Source organism: Platichthys flesus, chromosome 8 (genome assembly GCF_949316205.1).
Source record: "Platichthys flesus chromosome 8, fPlaFle2.1, whole genome shotgun sequence".
Classification (NCBI taxonomy): domain Eukaryota; kingdom Metazoa; phylum Chordata; class Actinopteri; order Pleuronectiformes; family Pleuronectidae; genus Platichthys; species Platichthys flesus.
Window position 1 is genome coordinate 4,677,756 of NC_084952.1, and position 21,697 is coordinate 4,699,452.

Sequence of the window (21,697 nt, forward strand, 5' to 3'; positions counted from 1 at the left end):
AAGTTGTTTCATAACAGTCTCAGAGGGCATCTGGAAAACATGTGTATGGATATCTCAACCAGTCCTCTGCTGGATTTAATCCCACTGGGACCATATAGTGTTGCTACCTGACAGCTGCTGTCAAAATGTGGTACAGGAATGATACAGTATGGTGATTCAAACTATTTTATTATTTCTATATTTACATTTTGCACCGTATATGTTTTTAATAAATGCATATCAAACAGAAATAGCTCAATTTATTCTGAAAATCGTTCTCGGACATATTTAAAAATAACTTTGATTAGCTGTGGTTATGCAACACTACACAGAAGAGAAGCTGCTCACAGACGCTTTTCTAACTGGGATGTTACCCCAAAAATGATCAAATATCCAAAGCTAGACAAAAATATATATTGTTTTTTAAGTCAGAATTAGCATCGCGGGAAAAGCAGTTAAAAATCAGGGTAAAAACTTCGTCCAACTGCGTTTAAGTTTTGCAATGGTTACGTTAATTGCTTGTGCAGGACGTAGAGTGTCACTGCAGCCGCTGTAGAATCGTTTAAAAAACAGTTTGCAGTAGTAAACGATGGAGTAAAATAATCATCTAACCAAACCGACCTTGAGTGGTCCTGGTTGCCTGCAGCTTTACCTCAATCAACTGTGAGTAACGAGGAAATATTCAGAATAATCTTGTGTTTCTGCAGAATGATCCAAAACCTATATTTGTTCCCGGTTGTTCGTAGCCGAGTGAGATGAAGACATGAAATGAGAAAGCAACAATTAGCTCCGTTGGGACGTGTTACAGCCCAGAGGGATGCAGCAGCACTATTATTGAAGTTTGGCTGATTATGAATAAACTGTAAATGATGGGAAACGGCTTCCTTTGTAGGAGCTGAAATAAAACAATGTCATCCTTCACTAGCTCTCACTCTTTCACTGGGAACAGATTGTCACGAGACGTCTGCATTAGAGACTTTGAAATGGGGCAATTTTGTTGTGTTTTAAGTGCTTAGTAAAAAAAAAATTCCACATTCATTAAGTTTATTATTCATTTTGATTTTCTGAGCCGGGAACTGTTTTTTTGCTCAGAAAGAACAATGGACGTGTTTGTGTTTATTTGATAGAGCTCCGTTATTTGTGAGATTTCTTTACAGAACTTATCGTGTCAGCATTTCTTTAGTTCACCGCTAACAAGGGACATGAAAGTATAAGGATTAATTCCACTGAAATTAATAAATGAATGCCAGCTATGTCAATTAGCTACTTCCTCCATAATGTCTAAAACAGATGGTAGCAAAGTTTGTCCAGAGACCTTCCTTTGTACCATAGCTGCAAATTGGGGAGTTCAGGTGGTGGCATTAACAAGTTCGTTAAAAGACGAGTCAACTTTCAAAGGCAATAAACGGGGTAAAATGCCAGGTAGGTAAATTGCGATACCAGCTGTCGGACACGAGAAGAAGCAGAAGTCTCTCAGTGGATGGCTGGCACGGGACAAAGTACTCAGCCGAACAGATCTGTCTTCAGAGGAAACTTAAATCTATCAGGAAAAATCCGTAAGTGAGGAACTCCACCGGAGAGAAAAAAGTTTTCTTTTTTCATAAAGTTAAAAAAAGAAAAAACACAGGAGGACCGGAGGATCACCCCCCCAACACCGTCTCTAAGGCGCAGCCAAGGAATCCCAATTACCGAGCTAATCGCTAATGTTATTCACACACCTCCTCTCTCAGGGCTTGACAGCAACTGGGTTTTCACTCCTCAAGCATTTAACGATTGTTGGAGTCCAAGTTACGTATTTGCTCTGAACTTTTTGTGCAAGTGACTCAAGTTTTAATGCGTTTACACACAACGTTGTAGCTGTAATATATACAAACATTTCTTTATGAGTTGACTGTGGTTTTAATTTTGAGACATTGTCATCGTGAAAAGTAGCAAAAATAAAAACCAAATATTGATTTTACGATAGAAGAACTTAGCATATATTTGTAAGGCCTTTACTCATGTTATATAATGTTGCATATTATTAAGTGAACCCAGTAAATCTTATACTAACTAACTAAAAATCTTGAGTCTGCTGATGATATAAATCATTTTTAATGTCAAACAAGAATAAAGCCAAGGCTGGAGAATCCTACACTTCATTTTCTAGTTTATGTAGTAGAACTATAAAAGGAAGGAGTCTGGTAAACTACATGATGTAGTTGTCATAAATTTTTTTTTTTTCCTTTAATCGCATCTGCACCAAAATGGAATGGGTTCTTTCGATGCTTGAACTCTCCACCATGTGAAAATGATTTCTGTTATTTTTGTATAACAGATAAACAAACAAACAGACGCTGGTGGGATCGCAACCTCTTCGGTGGAGGTAATAAAATGCTCATGCTTTCAGGCAGCTGGGAAATAAGTCTCACAAAATGCTACATTGCATTTTACTGTATGTAAAGTCCTTCTGGATATACCATTTTATACAGAGTTTTACATTCTATGAACATATATTAAACGTCATTCTACACCAACACCTCGTTTTGCCAAACCATTTGTAAATAAATTTCTCTTTCCTGTCTTTTTTTAATTATTCTTTTACCATCCATTCACATCAGCTCTTGAGATCATGTTAGCAAATCTGCATAGTCACTCAGCCATCTACAGAGGCTCCAGGAGCTTAGCTGCAGCTGTATTATCCTTGATTGAATGTTTTGAGTCTCCTGCAAACTAGGATCTGAGCCCGTTCAGTGTTTGCTTTTTCATCCAGTTGAAGCCCGCAGAACAGACTGTCAGACACGGCTGATTACAGACAGATCCGTGCGGGCGCTTCCTAACTAACAGTCAGACTTCCAGCGAGCAGGAGGAGGACGCTGCCCAGTTAGGTGTCATGTACACGGTGCTGCCGCTGCAGGGGGGGAAGGAAGATAAGTTTGTTTCTTAGCGGAGAATACCTGCAGAGTGTGGAGCGCTTAATGGTTTGTTGTCAGGATGAGCCGCGGCTGTCCGTAGGTTGGATGATTGCTCAGGAGAAACTTTAAACTGCTCATTCCGTCTTTTACAGTAACTAGACAGGTGCACCCCCACACAAATTAGGAGCCTTGCATCCACTGCATCTACTTTACAGTTGCACCAAATATTCGAATGCTTCCCTAAACTGTTTTTAGTGCTATTTCCGCATCTTTCCAAATCTGAAAGCTTTGAACATCTTCCTCTTTTTTTATATTTGTTATTTTACAGTTTTTTGAGGTTTATTTTTCTTGGCATTGTGTCTGCAAATAATTGGCAGTAACGCTCCGTTAATGTCATACAGTCCAGTCGTGTTATCCCCTGACGTTTATTTGTGTTGAAGTGAGGATTTATTTTTTCCATGATATGAGAATCATCTCTCTGACAATACAAGAAAAATGTGTATCATTACCCGTTGAGTGCAAATTCCCGTCCGACACTGGAATAATGTCGACCGTCGTGTGTGTTTTCTGACAAAAGATTCAATGAGCTGAAGTTTATTTGTTGAACAAATGCAAAACCAGCAGCAGGAAACAAACCTTTACTCGTATTTATTTTTCATTCAGCCGAATCTCTCCGGAATCAATTTGAATTAAGTTGGACAAAGACACCCCCAAAGACTTAGGGATAAAAGCAATTCATTAAAAAAATCTGTTGCAAAGTTACATCTGGGAAGAGGCTCCTTAATTCTATTAGGTTCATCTCCGTGCTGCACTTTTCGTTAGTCACAAGTGATGAATGTAAACATCTCTGTGAAGGATTTGGATGCACTCCACATACCGAGGGTCTGTTAGAGTCACTCTGCTCGGAGGAGGGGGGGGGGGGGGGGGGATGTTTAGACAAAGGGAAGCGACAGGATTGTGCGTATCAGTAGCTCCGGTGATCCAGCTAAGTCAATCACAATGTAATTGTGCCTCTGATCCAGAGGATGGGGCTGAAGCATTAACCACACGGTGTTGTTCTTTCTGTTTTATGACGCAGCGTGTCTAACGATGGAGTCAGGCGCTGGCACGACCACGCTGATTGCAAATTGAACTGCAGCTCACACCACAAACCTTAAATCAGATTATTACAGAGCGGCCGAGGGTCTGGCTCCCTGCCTGCTGATGTGTCTGAATGGTTCGGTGTGGTAGTGGAGCCACATGTGAGAGTGGAAGTGAGGTGGATGTTCGAATCTATTCTCCTAAAAAAAAGTAAACAGTTTCCAGATGGAGAACTCCTGTCTGTTCCACCACACTGGAACCAAGTGCTGCTGAAACCGGATCCTCAAACATCTTCAGAAGGTGTTTTAAGGGGGTGTCTCTGTAAATGTATCACAAAAACCACAGGTATTACTCTGGAGATTTCAATTCCTCTTCACGCATAAGAGAGCAAGGAGAGGCACTTTTCTCTTTTTTTTTCAGCTTTGGCAGGGGCACGTCTGTCTTTTCCTTTTTCTCTCTGTATTCCCTGCTGCCTGAGAAGTCCTGATAAGACGCACACTCACACACACACACACACACACACATGTCTGGGGAGGAGTAACCTCATGGTGAGGTGGGATTGGAGTTGTTTGATGGAGAGACTGATTACCTGTTTTTATTATTATTTTTCGACTCTGTGGTGCTGCTATCGAACAGCTTTTAGGCTTTGAGGTGGGAACAGTGGGGCCGTTCCCTGGCTTTTTATCCTGCACAGCCCAGTGTATGATGGTGGGGATTAAACTATTTCTGTCATTGTGTTACTGGCAGACACACAATCTGTGTCACTGGTAGAGCTAATTTTGAGGACGTATTTCTGTTGCACTAAATCTGCGAATTTTATTCATTTTTAAAACCTGGTGTGAAAATTGCAGTCTGAAACACTCGACTACAGCACAAATCTAAAAAACATTCATTAGAAACTTTCCTCGACACTCACTTGTAACGCCCCCATTATGAATCAGCAGCACACAAAACCATCGCTTCGCAGCTTCGACTTAACAACTGTAATTGTCGTAATTATCGTTGAGAAGTGGCTTTTAAACACATATCAATGAGATTTAATTAAAGAATTATTGAAGATTTCGTGACCACAGCATGAAGCGGCGAGTTTAAGTTAAGACTTGATAAAGTTACTTTTTATTCTTTTTTATGTAAGAGACATTTCAGTCAACATTTAAGAAACCCTCTGGCACTAGTCTGTATTTTCTTATTGTCTGAAAAAGCTCACAAAAAAGACAGAACCCAACAATGTGTCAGTCTCCTCATGTGTTTTTTGACTTCTCGCCCGTGTGCAGACCCGAAGCCCTTCACTTCACAAACAAACAAACAATCAATCTGTATAAAGGAGTCGGAATTTAGGAAAAAATTACAACTGTGGACTCTGTAGTTTTTTAACAATGATCACTCAAACATCTCACAGTTAATAGTGCACTTGCAACGGAATTATTGTCAGTCAGTCGTTGTGTGAAGGAACATGTCAGCCGGTGCTGCACTGTGGCTTCACTGATGTATTTTTCATAGTTGTTGGGCAACAATGGAGGTCAGAGGAACACGTTACATAAGGGTTTGAACACTGAAGATGACAGCTGGAGAATTCCTAATGAGTTGAAGTCTAAACTTTTTGGTTACCAGGTTGAGAAGTGGGAAATCCTCCATCCTGGATATGAAGCTGTGTTCAGAAAATGAAATGTGGAATATTGGAAAGGAAATGTGGGTTGAAATCTTATTTGGTGTTTGACACCTCTTTTTCTTCCTGAGATATTTTTCGTCTTCCAATTTTGGGACCATAGCGTTTTAGAAATATCCTCAACACACTCACACACTAGTTAATTGTTAATTGTTAATTAGTTGTGGAGCATTACACTCTGACATTCGCTTTCTCTCATAAAACTCCTCTGGAATATGTTCAGAGAAATTTGAAATACTTTTCTCAGCAGGAGCTTTAGTGTTTATTACCCAATTTGATATTCAGACATTAAGCTGTTACCTGGCGGTCGCCCTCCATGTTTTTATTTTCATTTGCATTCAAAGGCTTCACGCTCGAAGAGTTTTGGGGTCAAGGGCCTTTGTCAGTGACTTTGTATCAGTGTTGTTCCGTTAAAAAACAAAAAGGAAAAAACACTTGGAGCCCTCAGTCGCCGGCTCGCAGAGGGAATACAGCCTCCCCGTCAGGGACCGAGCCAACTACCTTATTAATTAGCCTCCACAGCTTTAGGCCAACCTGCTAACCCATTTAATGAGTAAATAATTGCTTCGCAGGTCTTGTGTCATCAAGTCTTTTATTAATATGGGAAGTTATCTCAAAATTACTCTTGAACCCTTGCAGTGCCAAAACAAATTTGGAGCAGTGTGGGGGGGGAGGGGGGGGGGGGGGAGTTGGCCCAAAGATCCAACTTTAGGCTTTAAATCTTGGAGGCTTTGTTCCAAAATAAGAAATCCTGATTTTGATTCCTGAAGGACTTATTTTAAATTGTCAAAAGTCTTTTTGACTAGGGATTGTTATCAAATAATTGGAAGAGTACATCCAATTTAAATATCTTTCTAGAGCTTGTTCAGATAAATGTATCCGGCTCCTTCGCGGCTGTTCACTGTTTTTCCCGCTACCTTGTTTATTCACGTATTCCCTACACAGATAATACTGATCATACAAATTACTAAACCTCAGTGTCACAGTGATGAATAGAAATTTCAGGATCACACTATCAGGAGGAGCAGACGTAAATCTAGTAACTGATATCGTTTTACATGTCGACTCAACAGTGAACGATTCTCCGAGGCCTCAGTGGCTCCGTGCAAAGTGAGGAGCAGCCATTCCTCTTTCCGCTGGAGAATCATTAACCTGTCTTCCTCAGTCAATAGCCTGTTTGTGATTGATGTCTAACAAACGAATCGACGGAGAGTTTTATGAAGTTGATGTCTTGGTTGCGTTTGTAGCAACGTTGTGTTTCTCAAATCGTTAAATGGATCCGCAGTGGTCGTCTTTATATGTTACTGCATGAGATGGTTTGTGATCTTGGGCCCTTTTTTCGTTGTGTATAAATATAAAATATAAAAGGACGGACGATAGGAAGGCTTCTTCAAAGTAAAGGTCACAAACCCTACCTCCTCCCTGTTAGTGGATGGGGCATGGGCCAACTAAAAAAGTACACCTGGAATTAATTTTTCTTGAAGATGGTTTCTGCCATTTTAGGTATTAGTTTTTTTAACCTATAAAATGTTGTGATTTAAAGGTGAGACTCGATACCACAGCTCCATCCCCTGTTTACAACTGCAACAACCCCCAGGGTGGTGTTGCTTGTATCTGGGATATTTTGGCTTCATTCCGGATAGTGGGATCAGGTGGAGACACATCGTCCGTCTTCATATACAGTCTATGGTGTGAAAGCTTTTCATTGGTATAAATAAGGTGTTAATATTACCTGTCATGTTTTTCATACCGCACTGGACAGGATAACCTTTTAATTCAAGGTGATATGTTTCAAAACTCAACACCTGAGATTACACAATGTTCCCGCTCTTGACAGAAAAAGGTGTAAAGAAGCCGAAGGTTATTGGAAATCCATCTGTTTCCATCACGAGAGCCTTTTGAGATGTGAACTTCACATAGCTGGTAAACTAATGACCGTCAGTGGGTTTGTAAATAATCTACATGGAGGAAATTAATGCTGAAGAAAATGTGTTAATTAAGAAGAACAATGCTTGTTCCTGGAGTGTTAAACCATCTAATCCTTGTCCTCTATAGATTAATGCTTTATTCTACTTCAAGGTCCATTCACATACACTGTAAACGTCTGGGAAGTATTTCTTTACTGTATGTATGTACCCGACTACTCAAAATGATCCTGTGTTCAGGCGGCACAGCGTTTCAGATGAATGTGTTCAATATTAAATATAAAAGCCCAAACAAAATGAAGATTGCTGCTCATGCCATGCATCACCAGAGAGTGGCACGGCTAATACATCCGCTCAACTTTGTTTTCCCTCCTTCTGGCTGTAATTCAACTGTAGAAATACTGGAGGAATGAAAAAAAAAAAAAATCACTTGGAGTGATAGGACCTTTATTTTGACAAGCCGTGATCTGGAAGCGAGTGCTGTACAAGCGAGTTTAGATGAGGAAAAAAGATTTTGAAATGTAAATCATTATCCAGCCTGACAGAGTTTTGTATTCTGACCCCTCTGAACACATGACAGCGCGCAGTTAGTGATCATAATTCAACGGGAAGGCTGCCTCTCTCTCTCTCTCTCTCTCTCTCTCTCTCTCTCTCTCTCTCTCTCTCTCTCTCTCTCTCTCTCTCTCTCTCTCTCTCTCTCTCTCTCTCTCTCTCTCTCTCTCTCTCTCTCTCTCTCTCTCTCTCTCTCTGCAGTTCATGCTGATGTCTACCACCAGCCATGACAACAGCTGCTTCTTGGACTGGCTGGTTATGAAGCAATTTGTCAGGACTCTTGACAACTTAGACTCGAAATTCCACAATAGAGGAATGCATGTGTCAACGCGGGCTTGGTAACGCAGATCGACGGAGACGAGAGCACACGAGGTTATGGAGACTCGGGTTCTGTGAAGGAGTGAGTTCCTGACCCGTCCTGAAGGGCCGGACCTGCGGGGGGGAAGCTGTTTGGGTCGAATCGTTTCTCTTTTGGGAGAGAAATCGCTCGAGTGTCAGAAGCATTCAACCCTCTGGAGCTGGCAATTAATGGCAGAATTATCAAATCATGCGTCTTGTGTGTGTTTAGGTACAGTTTAAATACTATGTCAAAGAAATGAATAGTCTGGTCACATAACAAATGTTTTCAATGTCATTAAAACAAAATTAAAACCATGTGAAAGCAACCAAAACAACGGAGGACTCTTTACTTGACTAATTAAAGTCAAGTCTTTGGTTTAAATTCTCTGTTTTCAGTTTCTTCTCATTTGATGGCTATACAACTAAAAGTACATTTGAGTTTCTCCAAAATGAGTCCTGCAGCTTTTCTCACTTTTTTATACAATTAATGTTTGATTTATGAAAGAACTCATGAAACATGGTTCGTTTTTTACCTGGAATCAGCAGAAACCTCATGAAGTTATTGTTCCTGAGCAAAGAGTCAAGTTTCAGAATGTTGGCAGTTAACAGTTCAATACGCAAATACGTGTTTTTCTCAAAAATGTTAAAACTCTACTTTAAATACGTCACCTTGGTCCTGGTTGGTTGACAGGTATGAATTGTCTTTAACACACTGTAGAGAAAACAAGTGATTGATAGATATCTTTATATATATAGATAGATATCTTTATATATATAGTATAGTATAGTATTAGTTTTGACTGTACATCAAAAATCTGAATCGGGGTCTATGGCCAAGTAGGTTCAAACATTCAAGGAATTTGAAGTAGAAATGTAGAATATAAAAAAATATAAGAATAGGAAATGAGATATGAAAACGTATAAGCAACAGCAAATATACTTGTTAATGTGGCCAGATTTTTATTTCCTGGATGTTTTTCAGAGTTCAACCAGATTTCAATATTGATTCGATGTGTGGACTGAATATTTCACATTTTATAAAGTAGTTATTTGTAGATATCCGTCAAATCCCATTTATTCCTCAGATAAATGAAGAAGAAAAACAAAGTTTTTGCTGTGTTCAACAAACACAAACCTCTTGAACGAAGCCTCATTGAGATATTTTGGCAGGAATACGATTCTGGCTCGAATGTCACATCTTAAAAGTACATTTTCCCTCTGCAGCGGGTTTTAAAACCACAACACTCCGGATGGTGAATGGAATACAATCAGCCTCGGGATCTGCTGAACACTGACCACTGTTACCACTGCTTCCTAGAACACAAGCGGTTCAATTGAAGGTAATTAGAATCAATGTGGGAGGAATTATTCGGACGATTGAGACAAACAGCTAATCTGAGCTGCACAATTGAATTGTTTTGTTGGCAACGGAGCTTCCAATCAGTGGCGGACACCTATCCTCTCCCCGCTGACTCCAGGTACCTCCAGACAATGGATGCTCATTTGCTTAGTAAAGATTTTCTTGTTGATTTTCAAATTGAATTTAAGGCCAATTTCTTTCCTCGGGAAAAAGAAAAGGTCTCCCGGAGTGCCGAGAGTATTGTAGTCCCTGTTTTGATCATTGTTTTCTCTCAGGTCGGAGAGAGAATTATTGATTCACATTCAAATGAAGCTGTTGTGAAGGCGAGCGGTCCATTTGTCGAAGCTCGCCTGGCGTGCATCACTCCAGATAATGAGGAGGCATAATGAAGCGTGTTAACTCGATGCTCCGTCATCATCAGAGTCGTCATCGGTGGCATTTTGATTGGCACATGTCGCCGATTCAATGGAATGGACTCACATTGATGACTCCCCATCGCTTTTCTGCATTGTCGTGCAGTATGTGGGTTTTTGAATGGGAGGGGAAGAAGCTGTGATAATTCTCTACCTTTGAATTTCTCGAATTGCTCCTGAGCCAATGAAACATGTATAATGTCGTGCTGTGGCTGAAAATTCATACATGTTTAAATCACCGTGTGAGCTTTATTTTTCACATTGTGTCCTTCCCTTCAACCTGCCACCTAGAGAAAGTCTCCCTGGTCACAGCACAGTGAATTCTGTTACACAATAGAACTTAAGCATTAGTGGGTATAGGTAAGAAAAGAGAGGAGGCGTGCCGCTGTTGCCCGAACTGTGGTGACGTGGTGAACAGATGAAACAGCCGAGTTGGTCCTCCCATGAGGGGCTATCCCTTAGATCTTTAATTAGGGCAAGAGAAGACAGGAAAATGTAATCAATGCTCTTACCTCTGAGGTTTCTGTACTGGGAATATGCAATAATATATACTCCCAGGGGGCAGTATTTTCATCAATATTCTCTTTAATAAAGCCTTTTTGTCATCATAAATATATGAGCGGCAAGTTTTCGCAACTCTGCACATCAACCGAAAAACTGAAATTCTCTCAAAGGGATTTTTGGTAAAAAAGTCTGTGTGCAGCTTCTTTCAGGACGACACGTAATTATTGTTAATTGTGAGCTGAACGACGGCGATTGTAAACAACAACAGGGGGTGCCGTGAAACGTAGCCGCTTTTTAACAACTGACCCAGAACCAGCAGAGCGGCTCCTGTTGCCACGCGTTCTTTTAAAGATCAACTAAAGCTGACACTCTTTTGAGGGGAAAGGACACTTGCTGTTTATGAGGAGACGTCAAGGTTGTGTTATGGTCCTAATTAATGCGTGCAGAGGATTGAAGCCTCCATTTATGCCACAAGACATTTGGGATAACTTTAATTTATGGAGAACAGAGAGAGCTGGTGCTCTGACACAGGCAGCAGGGGGTCTTTGAAAGCGGGCGGCATTTTTGCTGGGGAAGAGCTTTGAACATCTCTCCCTAAAGCAGGGCAGGAATCAAAAGGCTAATGCGCCTCGTGCACCACAGTGTTCCAAATCCAAAATTGTCTCCAACTATCATTATCCATAACAAATCCTCGTAAGGTAAGACGCACGTCTGACTTGGCAACAGGCTGCTGATTTTCTCCTGTTAGGTGCATGTTGATTAATCACCAACGTGGCACCATTCAACTAGAGTCCTGGCTAGATTTGCACGGATTTAGCGGTAAAGTTAATTTTAGCCGTTAAGCCTGCGAGTGTTCCTGTTATCTTGCCTCCAGCTCGGCGCTGTTTGACCCCCCGCTCCCCCCCGCAGTGCAACAAAGATGTTGTTGTTCTTGTCAGATGCTCACAACAGCTAATTAGAGACTAAATTGTTGAGAACCACTACCATTGCCATAGGTAGTTACAGGGGGGGGGTCCTGTTTTCACTTGACATGTAAACAATATGCGCTTCAAACGATTTCCACAGATATAAACAAAGGAAATTGAGTCAAAGTGTAAAAGGTAAAGTTATTTGATGGAGATCAAGGACTCGGATGTTGAGCTACTTCTTCTGATGAGATCCTCCTCCTACAGAAGGAGCAACATCTCAGAGGGTGAACGTTTTTTTTTTGGTTTACTCGTGTAAACACTTAATCTATCAGGGACCAGATCTCCAGTAATCGCATGTGGAACCAGATTTAAAGTAGAAGCACATGAATCCCCTCACTTCGAGATCGCCGAATGTTTAATTACGACACTGCGGGTGCACAGCAGCTCTTATTAGCAGCGGTCAGCGCCGCTCGAGGCCCAGGGAACCGTTCATTCACGAGGTAATTACGTGAACTTTGAGAAGAAACGTGCGATGCTCTGTCGGTACATCCACACCACGCACAAAATGACTGCTGATGGCATCAGCGACACTTATCTCCGTGGTTTTGTAATGAAGAGAAACAAATTGAGTGGCTGTGTAAATGAAACTGCAAGCAAACCTTATGATCTGTGAAATTCCAAATGTTGCCTTGTGGGGAGCAGCTGGCAACTGGTTTTTATCTTGATAAGCCCGAGGAGTTAAATACATTTCATTAAGCCTTTTTTACATCGACTCCAGCTGAACACGGCCGAATGTTTCTCTCTCTCCGTCATAAAGTCTGTGCCTTAGTTGAAATAAAACCAGCGGATTCTTTATTAAAATGGGTTTTGCCCTCGGCCCATTTCTCTTCTTTTTGGAATGGCTTGAGAAAACGTTTTGATGAACTGGGAGTAAACTCGCCAACTTCTGAATTTCCAGGGTTTGGCCCCGTGTCTGTCGGCCACAGTCTTCTGTTGTTTTACCTTCTGTTGAGCTTTGTATTGTTTTAGGAAAACAAAAAGTCACATAGAGGAAATCTGATAATGAACTTTAGATTATAGATAGAGCTGAGAAGTCATCTACCAATCATTTGTTTAATTTATCTTTGTTTTATATCTGTTAGTATAAATGATGAGATCTCAACAAACCAACCCAACCAATGCCACCAAGATCCAATTTATTACATATTTTATACAATAGTATTTGATTATTAAAGACTTACATGGACTAATTTGCCCCAACATTTATTTAAAAAAGTAAATGAACCCTTCCTTATTATCTGTGTTCATTATTATCTGTGTTCTAATAGTGTGTCATACTTTATTCTAAATTGCAATTATGAACAAAATCTATTTTAACACACAGATCACTGAATTGTTCCCGTCCATAATTAAAGCTGTTATTCACTGTGCAGGTGGGAGAAAGTATGTGAGCCCCTCGGCTAATGACATCCACGTAACCTAATTGGAAGCTAGAATTAGCAAAACCTGGAGTCCAATCAACGGAGCGAGATGGAACTTGGAGGTTCGAGCTTCAAACTGACTTCTGAAAAACACTCAGTCTGAAGTTCATCATGGGATCAGACCGGATAACGTGGGGCTCACTGTCCACCAGCTGAAGCAGAGGTTGAGTTGTGTTGCATGGAAATTACACCAGGCATTGAGGTAATTGTAAAAAAGAATGGATTCAATTCAGTCAGAGCACAAAGCATAAACCAATTATCATGCAGTGGAATGATCTTTAATAAGTGGATGTTAAATTAGTTAGTAAAGTTAGTTTGTTAGTAAAAACAGTGAACTAACATCTGACATGAAGATACCAATATTATGGATTAATAATATTTGTTACCAACATATTGGCCGATATTTAAGTTATCCTAAGCCCTTGTTAGGTCAAACTTAATATTTCATAGTCAAACCATAAACTTTATAATAATTAATAAAAAGTAAACCATTTATATAGAACTTGAAAGAATATATTTTTAATTTTTATTTAATTTTTTTGAAATTTAAACCTAAATGCAAATTTTTTACTGCATCTTCTCGTAAAATAAAAGTGTTCATATCAACAAACAAATGCAGAGACCAATGTGTCCGTGAAAGCCTCATATCAGCATTTCTTTATCAGCCAACAGATAAATCAGCAGTGCTTTAAGAATTTACTTCCGATTGTTTTTTCAGAAATGGGTTTGATGGTTCCGCCGTCGGCAGAGTGTCGTACAAACCACAGAACAATCGTGATTCCTCGCAGGAAGTGAGTTCATCTCAAGTTGTTTACTCCTCTCCGACCTACAGTCACACACTCAGGCCGAGGCTCCTTGTTAGGCACGCTGCAGTGACAGTGTCTCCCTTTGGGCTAAAGTGTTTCATGTTTACAGAAATAACTCCTACTTCTCTCCTGCCTGTGGAAAGCAGTGACGTGTGTTCTTCAATGAAGCAGCGTGCATTCTTTTAAGAGAAAGATTTCTCTCCTTACCTCCTCGCTCAGCTTATTGTGCATGTGCCGGCACCACCCCCCCCCCCACCCCACCCCTCCTCGCCATCTATGAGTTGTTTGAGTATTTTTATCCGCGGTTCACGATGGGAGTGAGGCGGCTCAACGCCCACGCAGCCTCGCTGACAGCCTTCAAACTAGGCTACAGCACTGAAAGCCCGGATGCACTACCTCAGTTTGTGTCATTGCAACGCACCTTCTTTGACAGTGTTGTAGCAAATGGAAGGCTGACCGACACACACACACACAAACACACACACAGACAGACACACACACACACGCTTCATGGCATCAAGTGCTGATGGTGCGCCTGCAACCGAAAAACTGCTGAAAAGTGACCCCGGCTGTGCCCTTGTCTCCGACTTGGGGGTAACAAGTGAATGGAAATTGGTTTTACCTGAGTCAGGTAATCATTACTAAATGAATTTGCTCCCGAGCCAAGGGTATAAGTGGGATAAATATATATCTCTGAGATGAATACAAATTTCACTTATGTAATGAAAGGCAGGCTGGTTATTGATTTTGGAGGTTACACTCTGCATGCCTTTCATCACCGGCCTGTTCTACATTAGAATGATGACTTTTCAATTTGGCAGGTGTTTACATGAGGCTGTCAACAATTACATCCGCCATGGTTTTAATGTTTTGTTATTTTTCTGCCCGTCCTCCAGGTCCTTCAGTCCAGTGCCGATATGCAAATCAGTTTTGCTTCCTGCATGCATAATGAACATAAATGTGAATATTGTCACCATGTTGATTTTCATCCATCCTGTGGCTTTGTGCGCCGTCATCATCATGGCAGACACACATCATCTTCATTATCATCACCATCATCATCATCATCATCATCATCATCTCCACTGCCGTCGCTTGCCTCCTAATCATCATTATAATCAGAAAATGTCATAATTATTACCGTTGCCACTGTATGGATGGCACAATTATTGCTATTTTTCCTGCGCTAATAATGTGGCAGTGATTCATTCCTCCGTGGGTTCTGACTGTGTTCATTATGCCTCAATAACAGATGGACCCCGTTAACTGCACACGTCTGACGACTGCTGAAGTGTCGGCTTCAGCACACGGAGCAGCTGGGAGGACATGGCCCGTGTTTCGGAGCTGGTCCGTGCTCTTCAATAATTCAACCCCTCCAGCTGTCTCATATCAGGCCCGACGCTCTGCGGCCTCCCAGCGCACATCACAGCTACACCCAGGCACTGCAGTGGTCCAACTATAAATGGACCACTGCACCAGGGTTGTTACTTTGAAAGAAAACAATGGGTTAAACTCAAGAGGGCTCTTAAACAAGGCCTTATGCAAAGCGTAACACTGACCTTTACTTAAAAGAACCGTTCCCTGTTCGGTTTTAACCAATTTCCCTTCAGAGTTGAAGATATTAGTCCTTTTCTCTTTCCGTTTTTTAACTCAAGGACTTTTTTGTTACAAACGATATCTTTAATTATTGACTGGTGCCCTAAAGGCAAGTGGTTAAAGACCCTTGGATTTATTTTTCCTCCTATAAGCTTCCTGGAAGAAGAGAATGGATCTATGGATGTGGCATCCTGGTGAGATGAAAGTCTAATTATCTCTCAAGAAAACGAGTGGAAAGGCTTTTTAATTAGGACCCGACCGAATCCGTGCGCTGAGAATTTGTACATTGTGATGGATGGTGTGTGCATCTCCTTAGTGACTGCAGACAGAATAATAATCTGACAAAGAGGGGTGGACTGTGTAAAGCAGGGTGGCTGGTGAATAAGAAACCAGGGGGGAGGAAAGAGTTTGTCGGAGCAGGGAGGGAAAAACCCGAGGTGGGGTTGACAGGGGGAATTGGAGGGGTGTGGTCGGGGGTGCAGAGGTTGGAGTGGGATTAAAAGAGGTGGGTGTGTGCGCGAGGCCTGATCACATGATTCATGAGGCCGACAGCGGCGATAAGGACGGGCTGAGAGTTAGCGAGAGGGAAAGCGATTAAGAACAGAGAAGTAAATAAGACAGAGATGTAACGAAAAAGGGAAATTTACAGCGAGAGAGGGAGCAACAGAGCCCCGAGCCGTCGCCATGATTGGTCCTATTCCCAGCGCACAGCCGATTGGTTGGCCTTCTCCACACTCCCCTCTCCTTGGCTCTTACCTCCCCTCTCATCTCGGCAGGGGGTCCCACAGTCGCCAAGCCCCTTAATGCTCCCCTCCTCTCATCTGCTATGTGGTTGGCATGCAGAATGCAAAAAAAATACACTATACAATGATAATCAATGCGTGAGCATGTGTAGGAGGAGGGAGTGGATTGAAGAGGTTTTCATGTTACGCTTTTTTTTTTTGTTCAGTAAGAAATAGGAAGCACATACTGTATAAGACAGGCACCTATGCAGCAGCAGCCTGGCCTGTGAATTTACCATTTAAAAGGGAACACACGTGATAATGTGATTAACTCCGTGCGAACTCGATTATAGACTTGAAAGAGTGAGATGTGAGCTGAGGCTACATTAGGTGTCCCTCAGAATTTGAATGCTTTTGGAAAACAGCCCATCTTTTATGTATTCACAGCAGCTCACGGTAAAAAAATATCAAAAAAGGTGATTCTCATTGATTTGTAAATAATGTTTTGTTGTAGGTTCACCAGCAGATTATTGATTCCACATCTCAGAGACTCTAACTTCTCTTTTCCTCCGTCTCGCTCATTAAAATGTTTTTAAAACAACCTCGAGACAACCCCTCACCTGTGAAGCAGCAGAGAAGCATCGTGTTTGATCCAACACACAGAAATGGTACTTTCTAATTCACATGTAGAAAAACCAATAATAACCAGAAGGGCACTCAGTAGAGAGCAAACCTCCGCCAAGGCACCGCAGCCCCCGATTGTAACCACATTTAAATTCTAGATCCAAATTCTGATTCGCACCATACTGCTCATGAATAACAGCTTTCATCCAGATTCTAGTTATTCTGTGAGAAATCAACCAAATCAAAGCATTTGTTTCTATGCATCAAAATGTACTGGTGGTTCCAGCACTGCCTCGAGCTCTGGGCAGAATGTGAGTAGCTGTGTCATTTAGGGGTCGGGACTCTTGAGGGGGCCGAAGGATGACTGGGTCCTCGGGATGTGAGGACGATTAACACGACATGAGCCCTCCCGTAATCTAATCAAACGATATTTTATCACGTTAATTGTTCCGCAGATCCCTTCCTTATTTTTGAACTAATGATAATTGTTCAGCCTCTAGGCTTCCTTTGATAAGTAATGAATCGAAACAGCCTGAAAATGACATGTTGCTTTAGTGCGAGGTTTTCAGGAAATCATGAAGAATCGCAGATTGATCTGAGTCTGAAGCTTTACCTTGGGTTCCATTCTTGCCATGGAAACCGAGAAGGAGGCTGTTACTTCCATTGTTTCCTTTCCATCCTAATCATCACACATTCACTCTGCTCCTCAATTCCCTGGTGAGGACACAGTGACTTGCATGTGGCTGCACAACCGTTTGAACTTGGCAGGATAGATCTGTGGGATTCGGTGCAGAAGAAAATGCTGTTATTCCGCCTCTGGTCATTATTAGCACAATGCAACCATGATAGAGGTTATTTAATGGGCACTTCAACGCTAAATATAACCTTTTAAAGATTTTATTCATTCAGACTTGGTTTCTGTGAACAAGGTGTTCAACGATAGCTTATGTCCTGAGCCACTTTTATTTTTAAATATCCTCTTCCAAGGTGTTTATTTTTTCACCTGTGTCTGTTTCTTAGTTTGAGGATTATGCAAAAACGTAGCCGATATCAGCTTTAAGGGCACCGAGCATGAACCAATATATTTTAGAGATCCAGTGAAAGAGATGGAACCAGGTCTTTTTCAATGCGTTCCTGAAAGGACACCTATTATGCTTCTGTCAGGGTTTCTTTCACAGCGCGTTGTATAGGTTTTATGTGTTTGTAAAAGGTCTGCAAAGTTAAAAGCTCCATTGAACTCGCTGCTCCTGAATTCTCCTCAGACGCCTTGCCAGTGGCTCGGCCGATACTCCTGCATCATTGGGATGTGATACCCAAAACGTTGGCATCATGCATGGCTACTGACTAAACCAGGAAAAGCAACAGGCCGATTTTTCACAGACGGGGCTTTATCACGAGGAGTGTTACAGAGACCAAGCGTTTCCGTAAGTGGCTGAAAAGAGGAGCTGCAGCAATTTACTGTACATAAGAGCATTTTAACCTTTTCAAGTAATAACACAAATTAAATGTAAACTCTTAAACATGGGCATTATATTTCCCCTTTTAGATTCCGAGGGCATTTCTCTGAGTGTATACCCTTTAGTGCAGATTATACAACTACCTCCTTTTTGCTTCTAACTTTGCTAGAACTACACAGGTAAGTTCGGCATGTTGGGCCTTGAGAGGAGGTTTGCACTTTATTGAATTCTAGTTTTATTTCCTTGCATGTTTGACATTATTACAGCAAGTCCATTCACTATGGTATGAACCACTGCATATCTGACATTTTGGTTTCATTGTCATCCGTCTGTTTAAAACGGAGAAAATAACTCAAGAAGTATGAAGCAAGTCTGAAAGTTTAACCAAGGTAATGGCACATGAGTTTCTGGACTCTGTTTCCACTGTGGTGAGGAGGTTTTTCTATATCTACCCATAAAGGGCTGGAGACCAGGGTCCGTTTCTCCAAACACAGTTCTCTCAAAAGCTGTTCAGTATCCGGACAGCAGTGTGGACCAAGCCCTTGTGTGCTCTTACGTTGGAAGTGGAGGTAGAGCGGTCCGATATGGCGAGTGGTGCAAACACCTGACATATGGTGGCGGGGGCATGGGGCAGCGGCAGGAGGGCAGCTTGTACAAGACGGCAGCAACCTGATGTCTGTGGCTGCAGCTGGGGGTGGTTAATTGAGTGCAAGCAGGAGACCTGGTCCACTTCAGTAATTTACAAAGCCTATTTCTGGCCAAGATGAGTAGGTTGAGCACTCATCCATCTCGGTGAAGTGAACCCCATGACACCGCCATCCTCAGCTTCAAAGATCGTGAATAGTCTTTTGATGTCCGATGTATTTATTTGTCCGTCGTGGCCTTTGCCTCGTGGTTTGTCTAATGGAACTGAAACAAGCCAATGTAACAATCACACCATTAAAACCAGTTCACTCTCCCCGCCTGCTCAAAATGCTATTTGCCTGTAAAAGGGTCACTGGTAACAAATAGCTCATCAGGTACAAGGAGCGTTATGGAGTAGGTGAAGTCCGCTTCTGGTTGCCAAGTAACTAAATAGGTAGAAAATTGTTTTAAGTAAAAAAAAAAGAAAAAAAAAGGAGCTTTTCTTGAAGTGGAGAGTGTGATTACACAAACTTAGTCTCCAGGAGTTCTCTGCAGCTCATTTCACTGCCTCACAGGTAAAAGACAAATACATTGACGCTGATTGAAACCTACATGAATAGGCTCAACTAATGACATCATTAATTAAGAGCACAGGTCATGTTTGAACCCATTAGCATAGATGCTCGTGGTCAATGTATCATGATGATTATTGCAGTCGAGTTAATGAAGCTCAAGCACCTTTGACCGTGCAGGGGAGGCAATGCTACATATGTTTGTCTGTATGAATTTATTTAGATAGAAACAAGTCGTTTGAAAAGGTCAGAGTGCAGTATTATGAAGTGATTATAAATGCATAAGTAGTTCCAGCTCGTCATCCCCAGTCATACATCAATATTTCCAAATATTTGGCTGCAGTTGTGATGGAAATATCCGTAAATAATGTTCTAGGACGTATTCACATTATTCATAATCCATCAAAAATGATCTAAGCACAGGTATCAATAACACTGTGTGGTGTCTAAGGGCGGCATTACAAATCACTTATGTAAAAGCCATAAATTGAAGATGGTCAACTTGTCTCCACTAATTACGAATGTCCAAAATACCACAGATACGAGCGCTACCATTCAGTATGATAAGAAGTACTTGAAATGTATTTAACGTGTATTAGTATGTCCCATCCACTAACATGGAGCAGGTGTGTTTGATGACCTGTAGCTGTGGCTTCACTTTATGGTCCATTTGTATATATAGTCTACGGCAAAAGCAGAGAATCATAAGTAGGAAACTGAACTTCAGCAGAGAAAGACAGTAAATTCAACTGGATTCAACTTATTCAGATAATAATCATGTAAAATATCTGTCATACGTATATCCGGTTTATTTTCTGGGGTAAAAAGGACAATATTTGGAAACTTGCAAAGTTGCACAATAGATAAACATCCAGCTAATCTTGCAGGTGTCTCAGAATTATATGTTATATAAGTAAACGTGTGTACAAAATTCTTTCATTCTCAGTGCTGCTTTATAAAGCTTTATAAAGCTTTATAAAGTAGATTTAGATGAGCCTGAACTCCCGCTGTTCAAGACATGGCTAGGTGAGCACCGCATATCTCCGGTATCATGCGTCCTAAAGAGTCAGCCACTTCACGGCCTATTTCTCCGTCTCTCTCTCGCTCTCTCTCTCTCTCTCTCTCTGTCTCTCTCTCTCTCTCCCACAACGGAGGGGTGACATTCTGCTTTGTCATTGTGTCACCACTCATAGCTCCGTTGGCCTCCTGACAAATTAACCCATGCCCTGAGAGTCACTCAGCCTTGTCACAGCCATGAATTTATCATGAGAAATGTCAGTCAGTGGAGCGACAGACTCAGCAGCATAGTTGGCACTTTTGTTTCCTCTGTTTGATCGTCTCTTTGGCTGCTCTGTGTTCGACATCACGCAGAGCAAAACCTTTAAACATCTGCAAAAGTCTTTAATCCCCGAAGTCTGTGATTGAAGGTTTCGTGTCAAAACAGGGAACAAAGCTCTTTTATTCTCAAGATTCGCAATCTTTCTTAGATTAACTTTTTGGGGGGTTTTGGGGCCACCAGGGGGCAGCACAAGAAGCTCGAAACACGACGAATGTATTTTTTATAAACGCCATTTTGCAAACAAGTAACTTTGCCTTTTTAACAATGGCGGTTGTAGTTTCATCCCCCTGAGACTGTCTTGTATAAAAATTAAACACTGACTCCTTTAAACTCTGCTTTGGTCACCACAACCCTCCGAGGGAGTTGCTAATCGCTCCTCAAAGTTCACCAGTTTATTGCCAACTTTGTGTTTCTGCTGCAGGGAAAGGCTCGAACACTGGGTCTTAACAAAACTTCTGCCTTCTGTGACTCAGAATAACACTAATAAGAACTGTGAGAGTGAATCACAACAGCAACAGTTAGAGGTGCTAGAATTCTAACCTTGGGTTTCTATACATTAAAACAAACTTTCAAATTACACATTTGATTCATTGTTAGTGTAAAATGTTGATAGAAAAAATATTATGTTTGGACAATCACCTCGTCTCCTCCATTGTGAGTGGGAAAAAGCTTTAAACAAGACGCTATAGATTATCATCAACTAACAAGAGTACAAATTGGGTTTGCCACATTGTGCCAGAGTCAAAAAGGATTCTTATTGTCTGGCAGACATTTGTTGAAGAAAAGACTGTGAGAAGAATCAAAATAGACTGCAAAGTCTGACAATAACTTCTTATTGGTTCATAACAACTCTTTT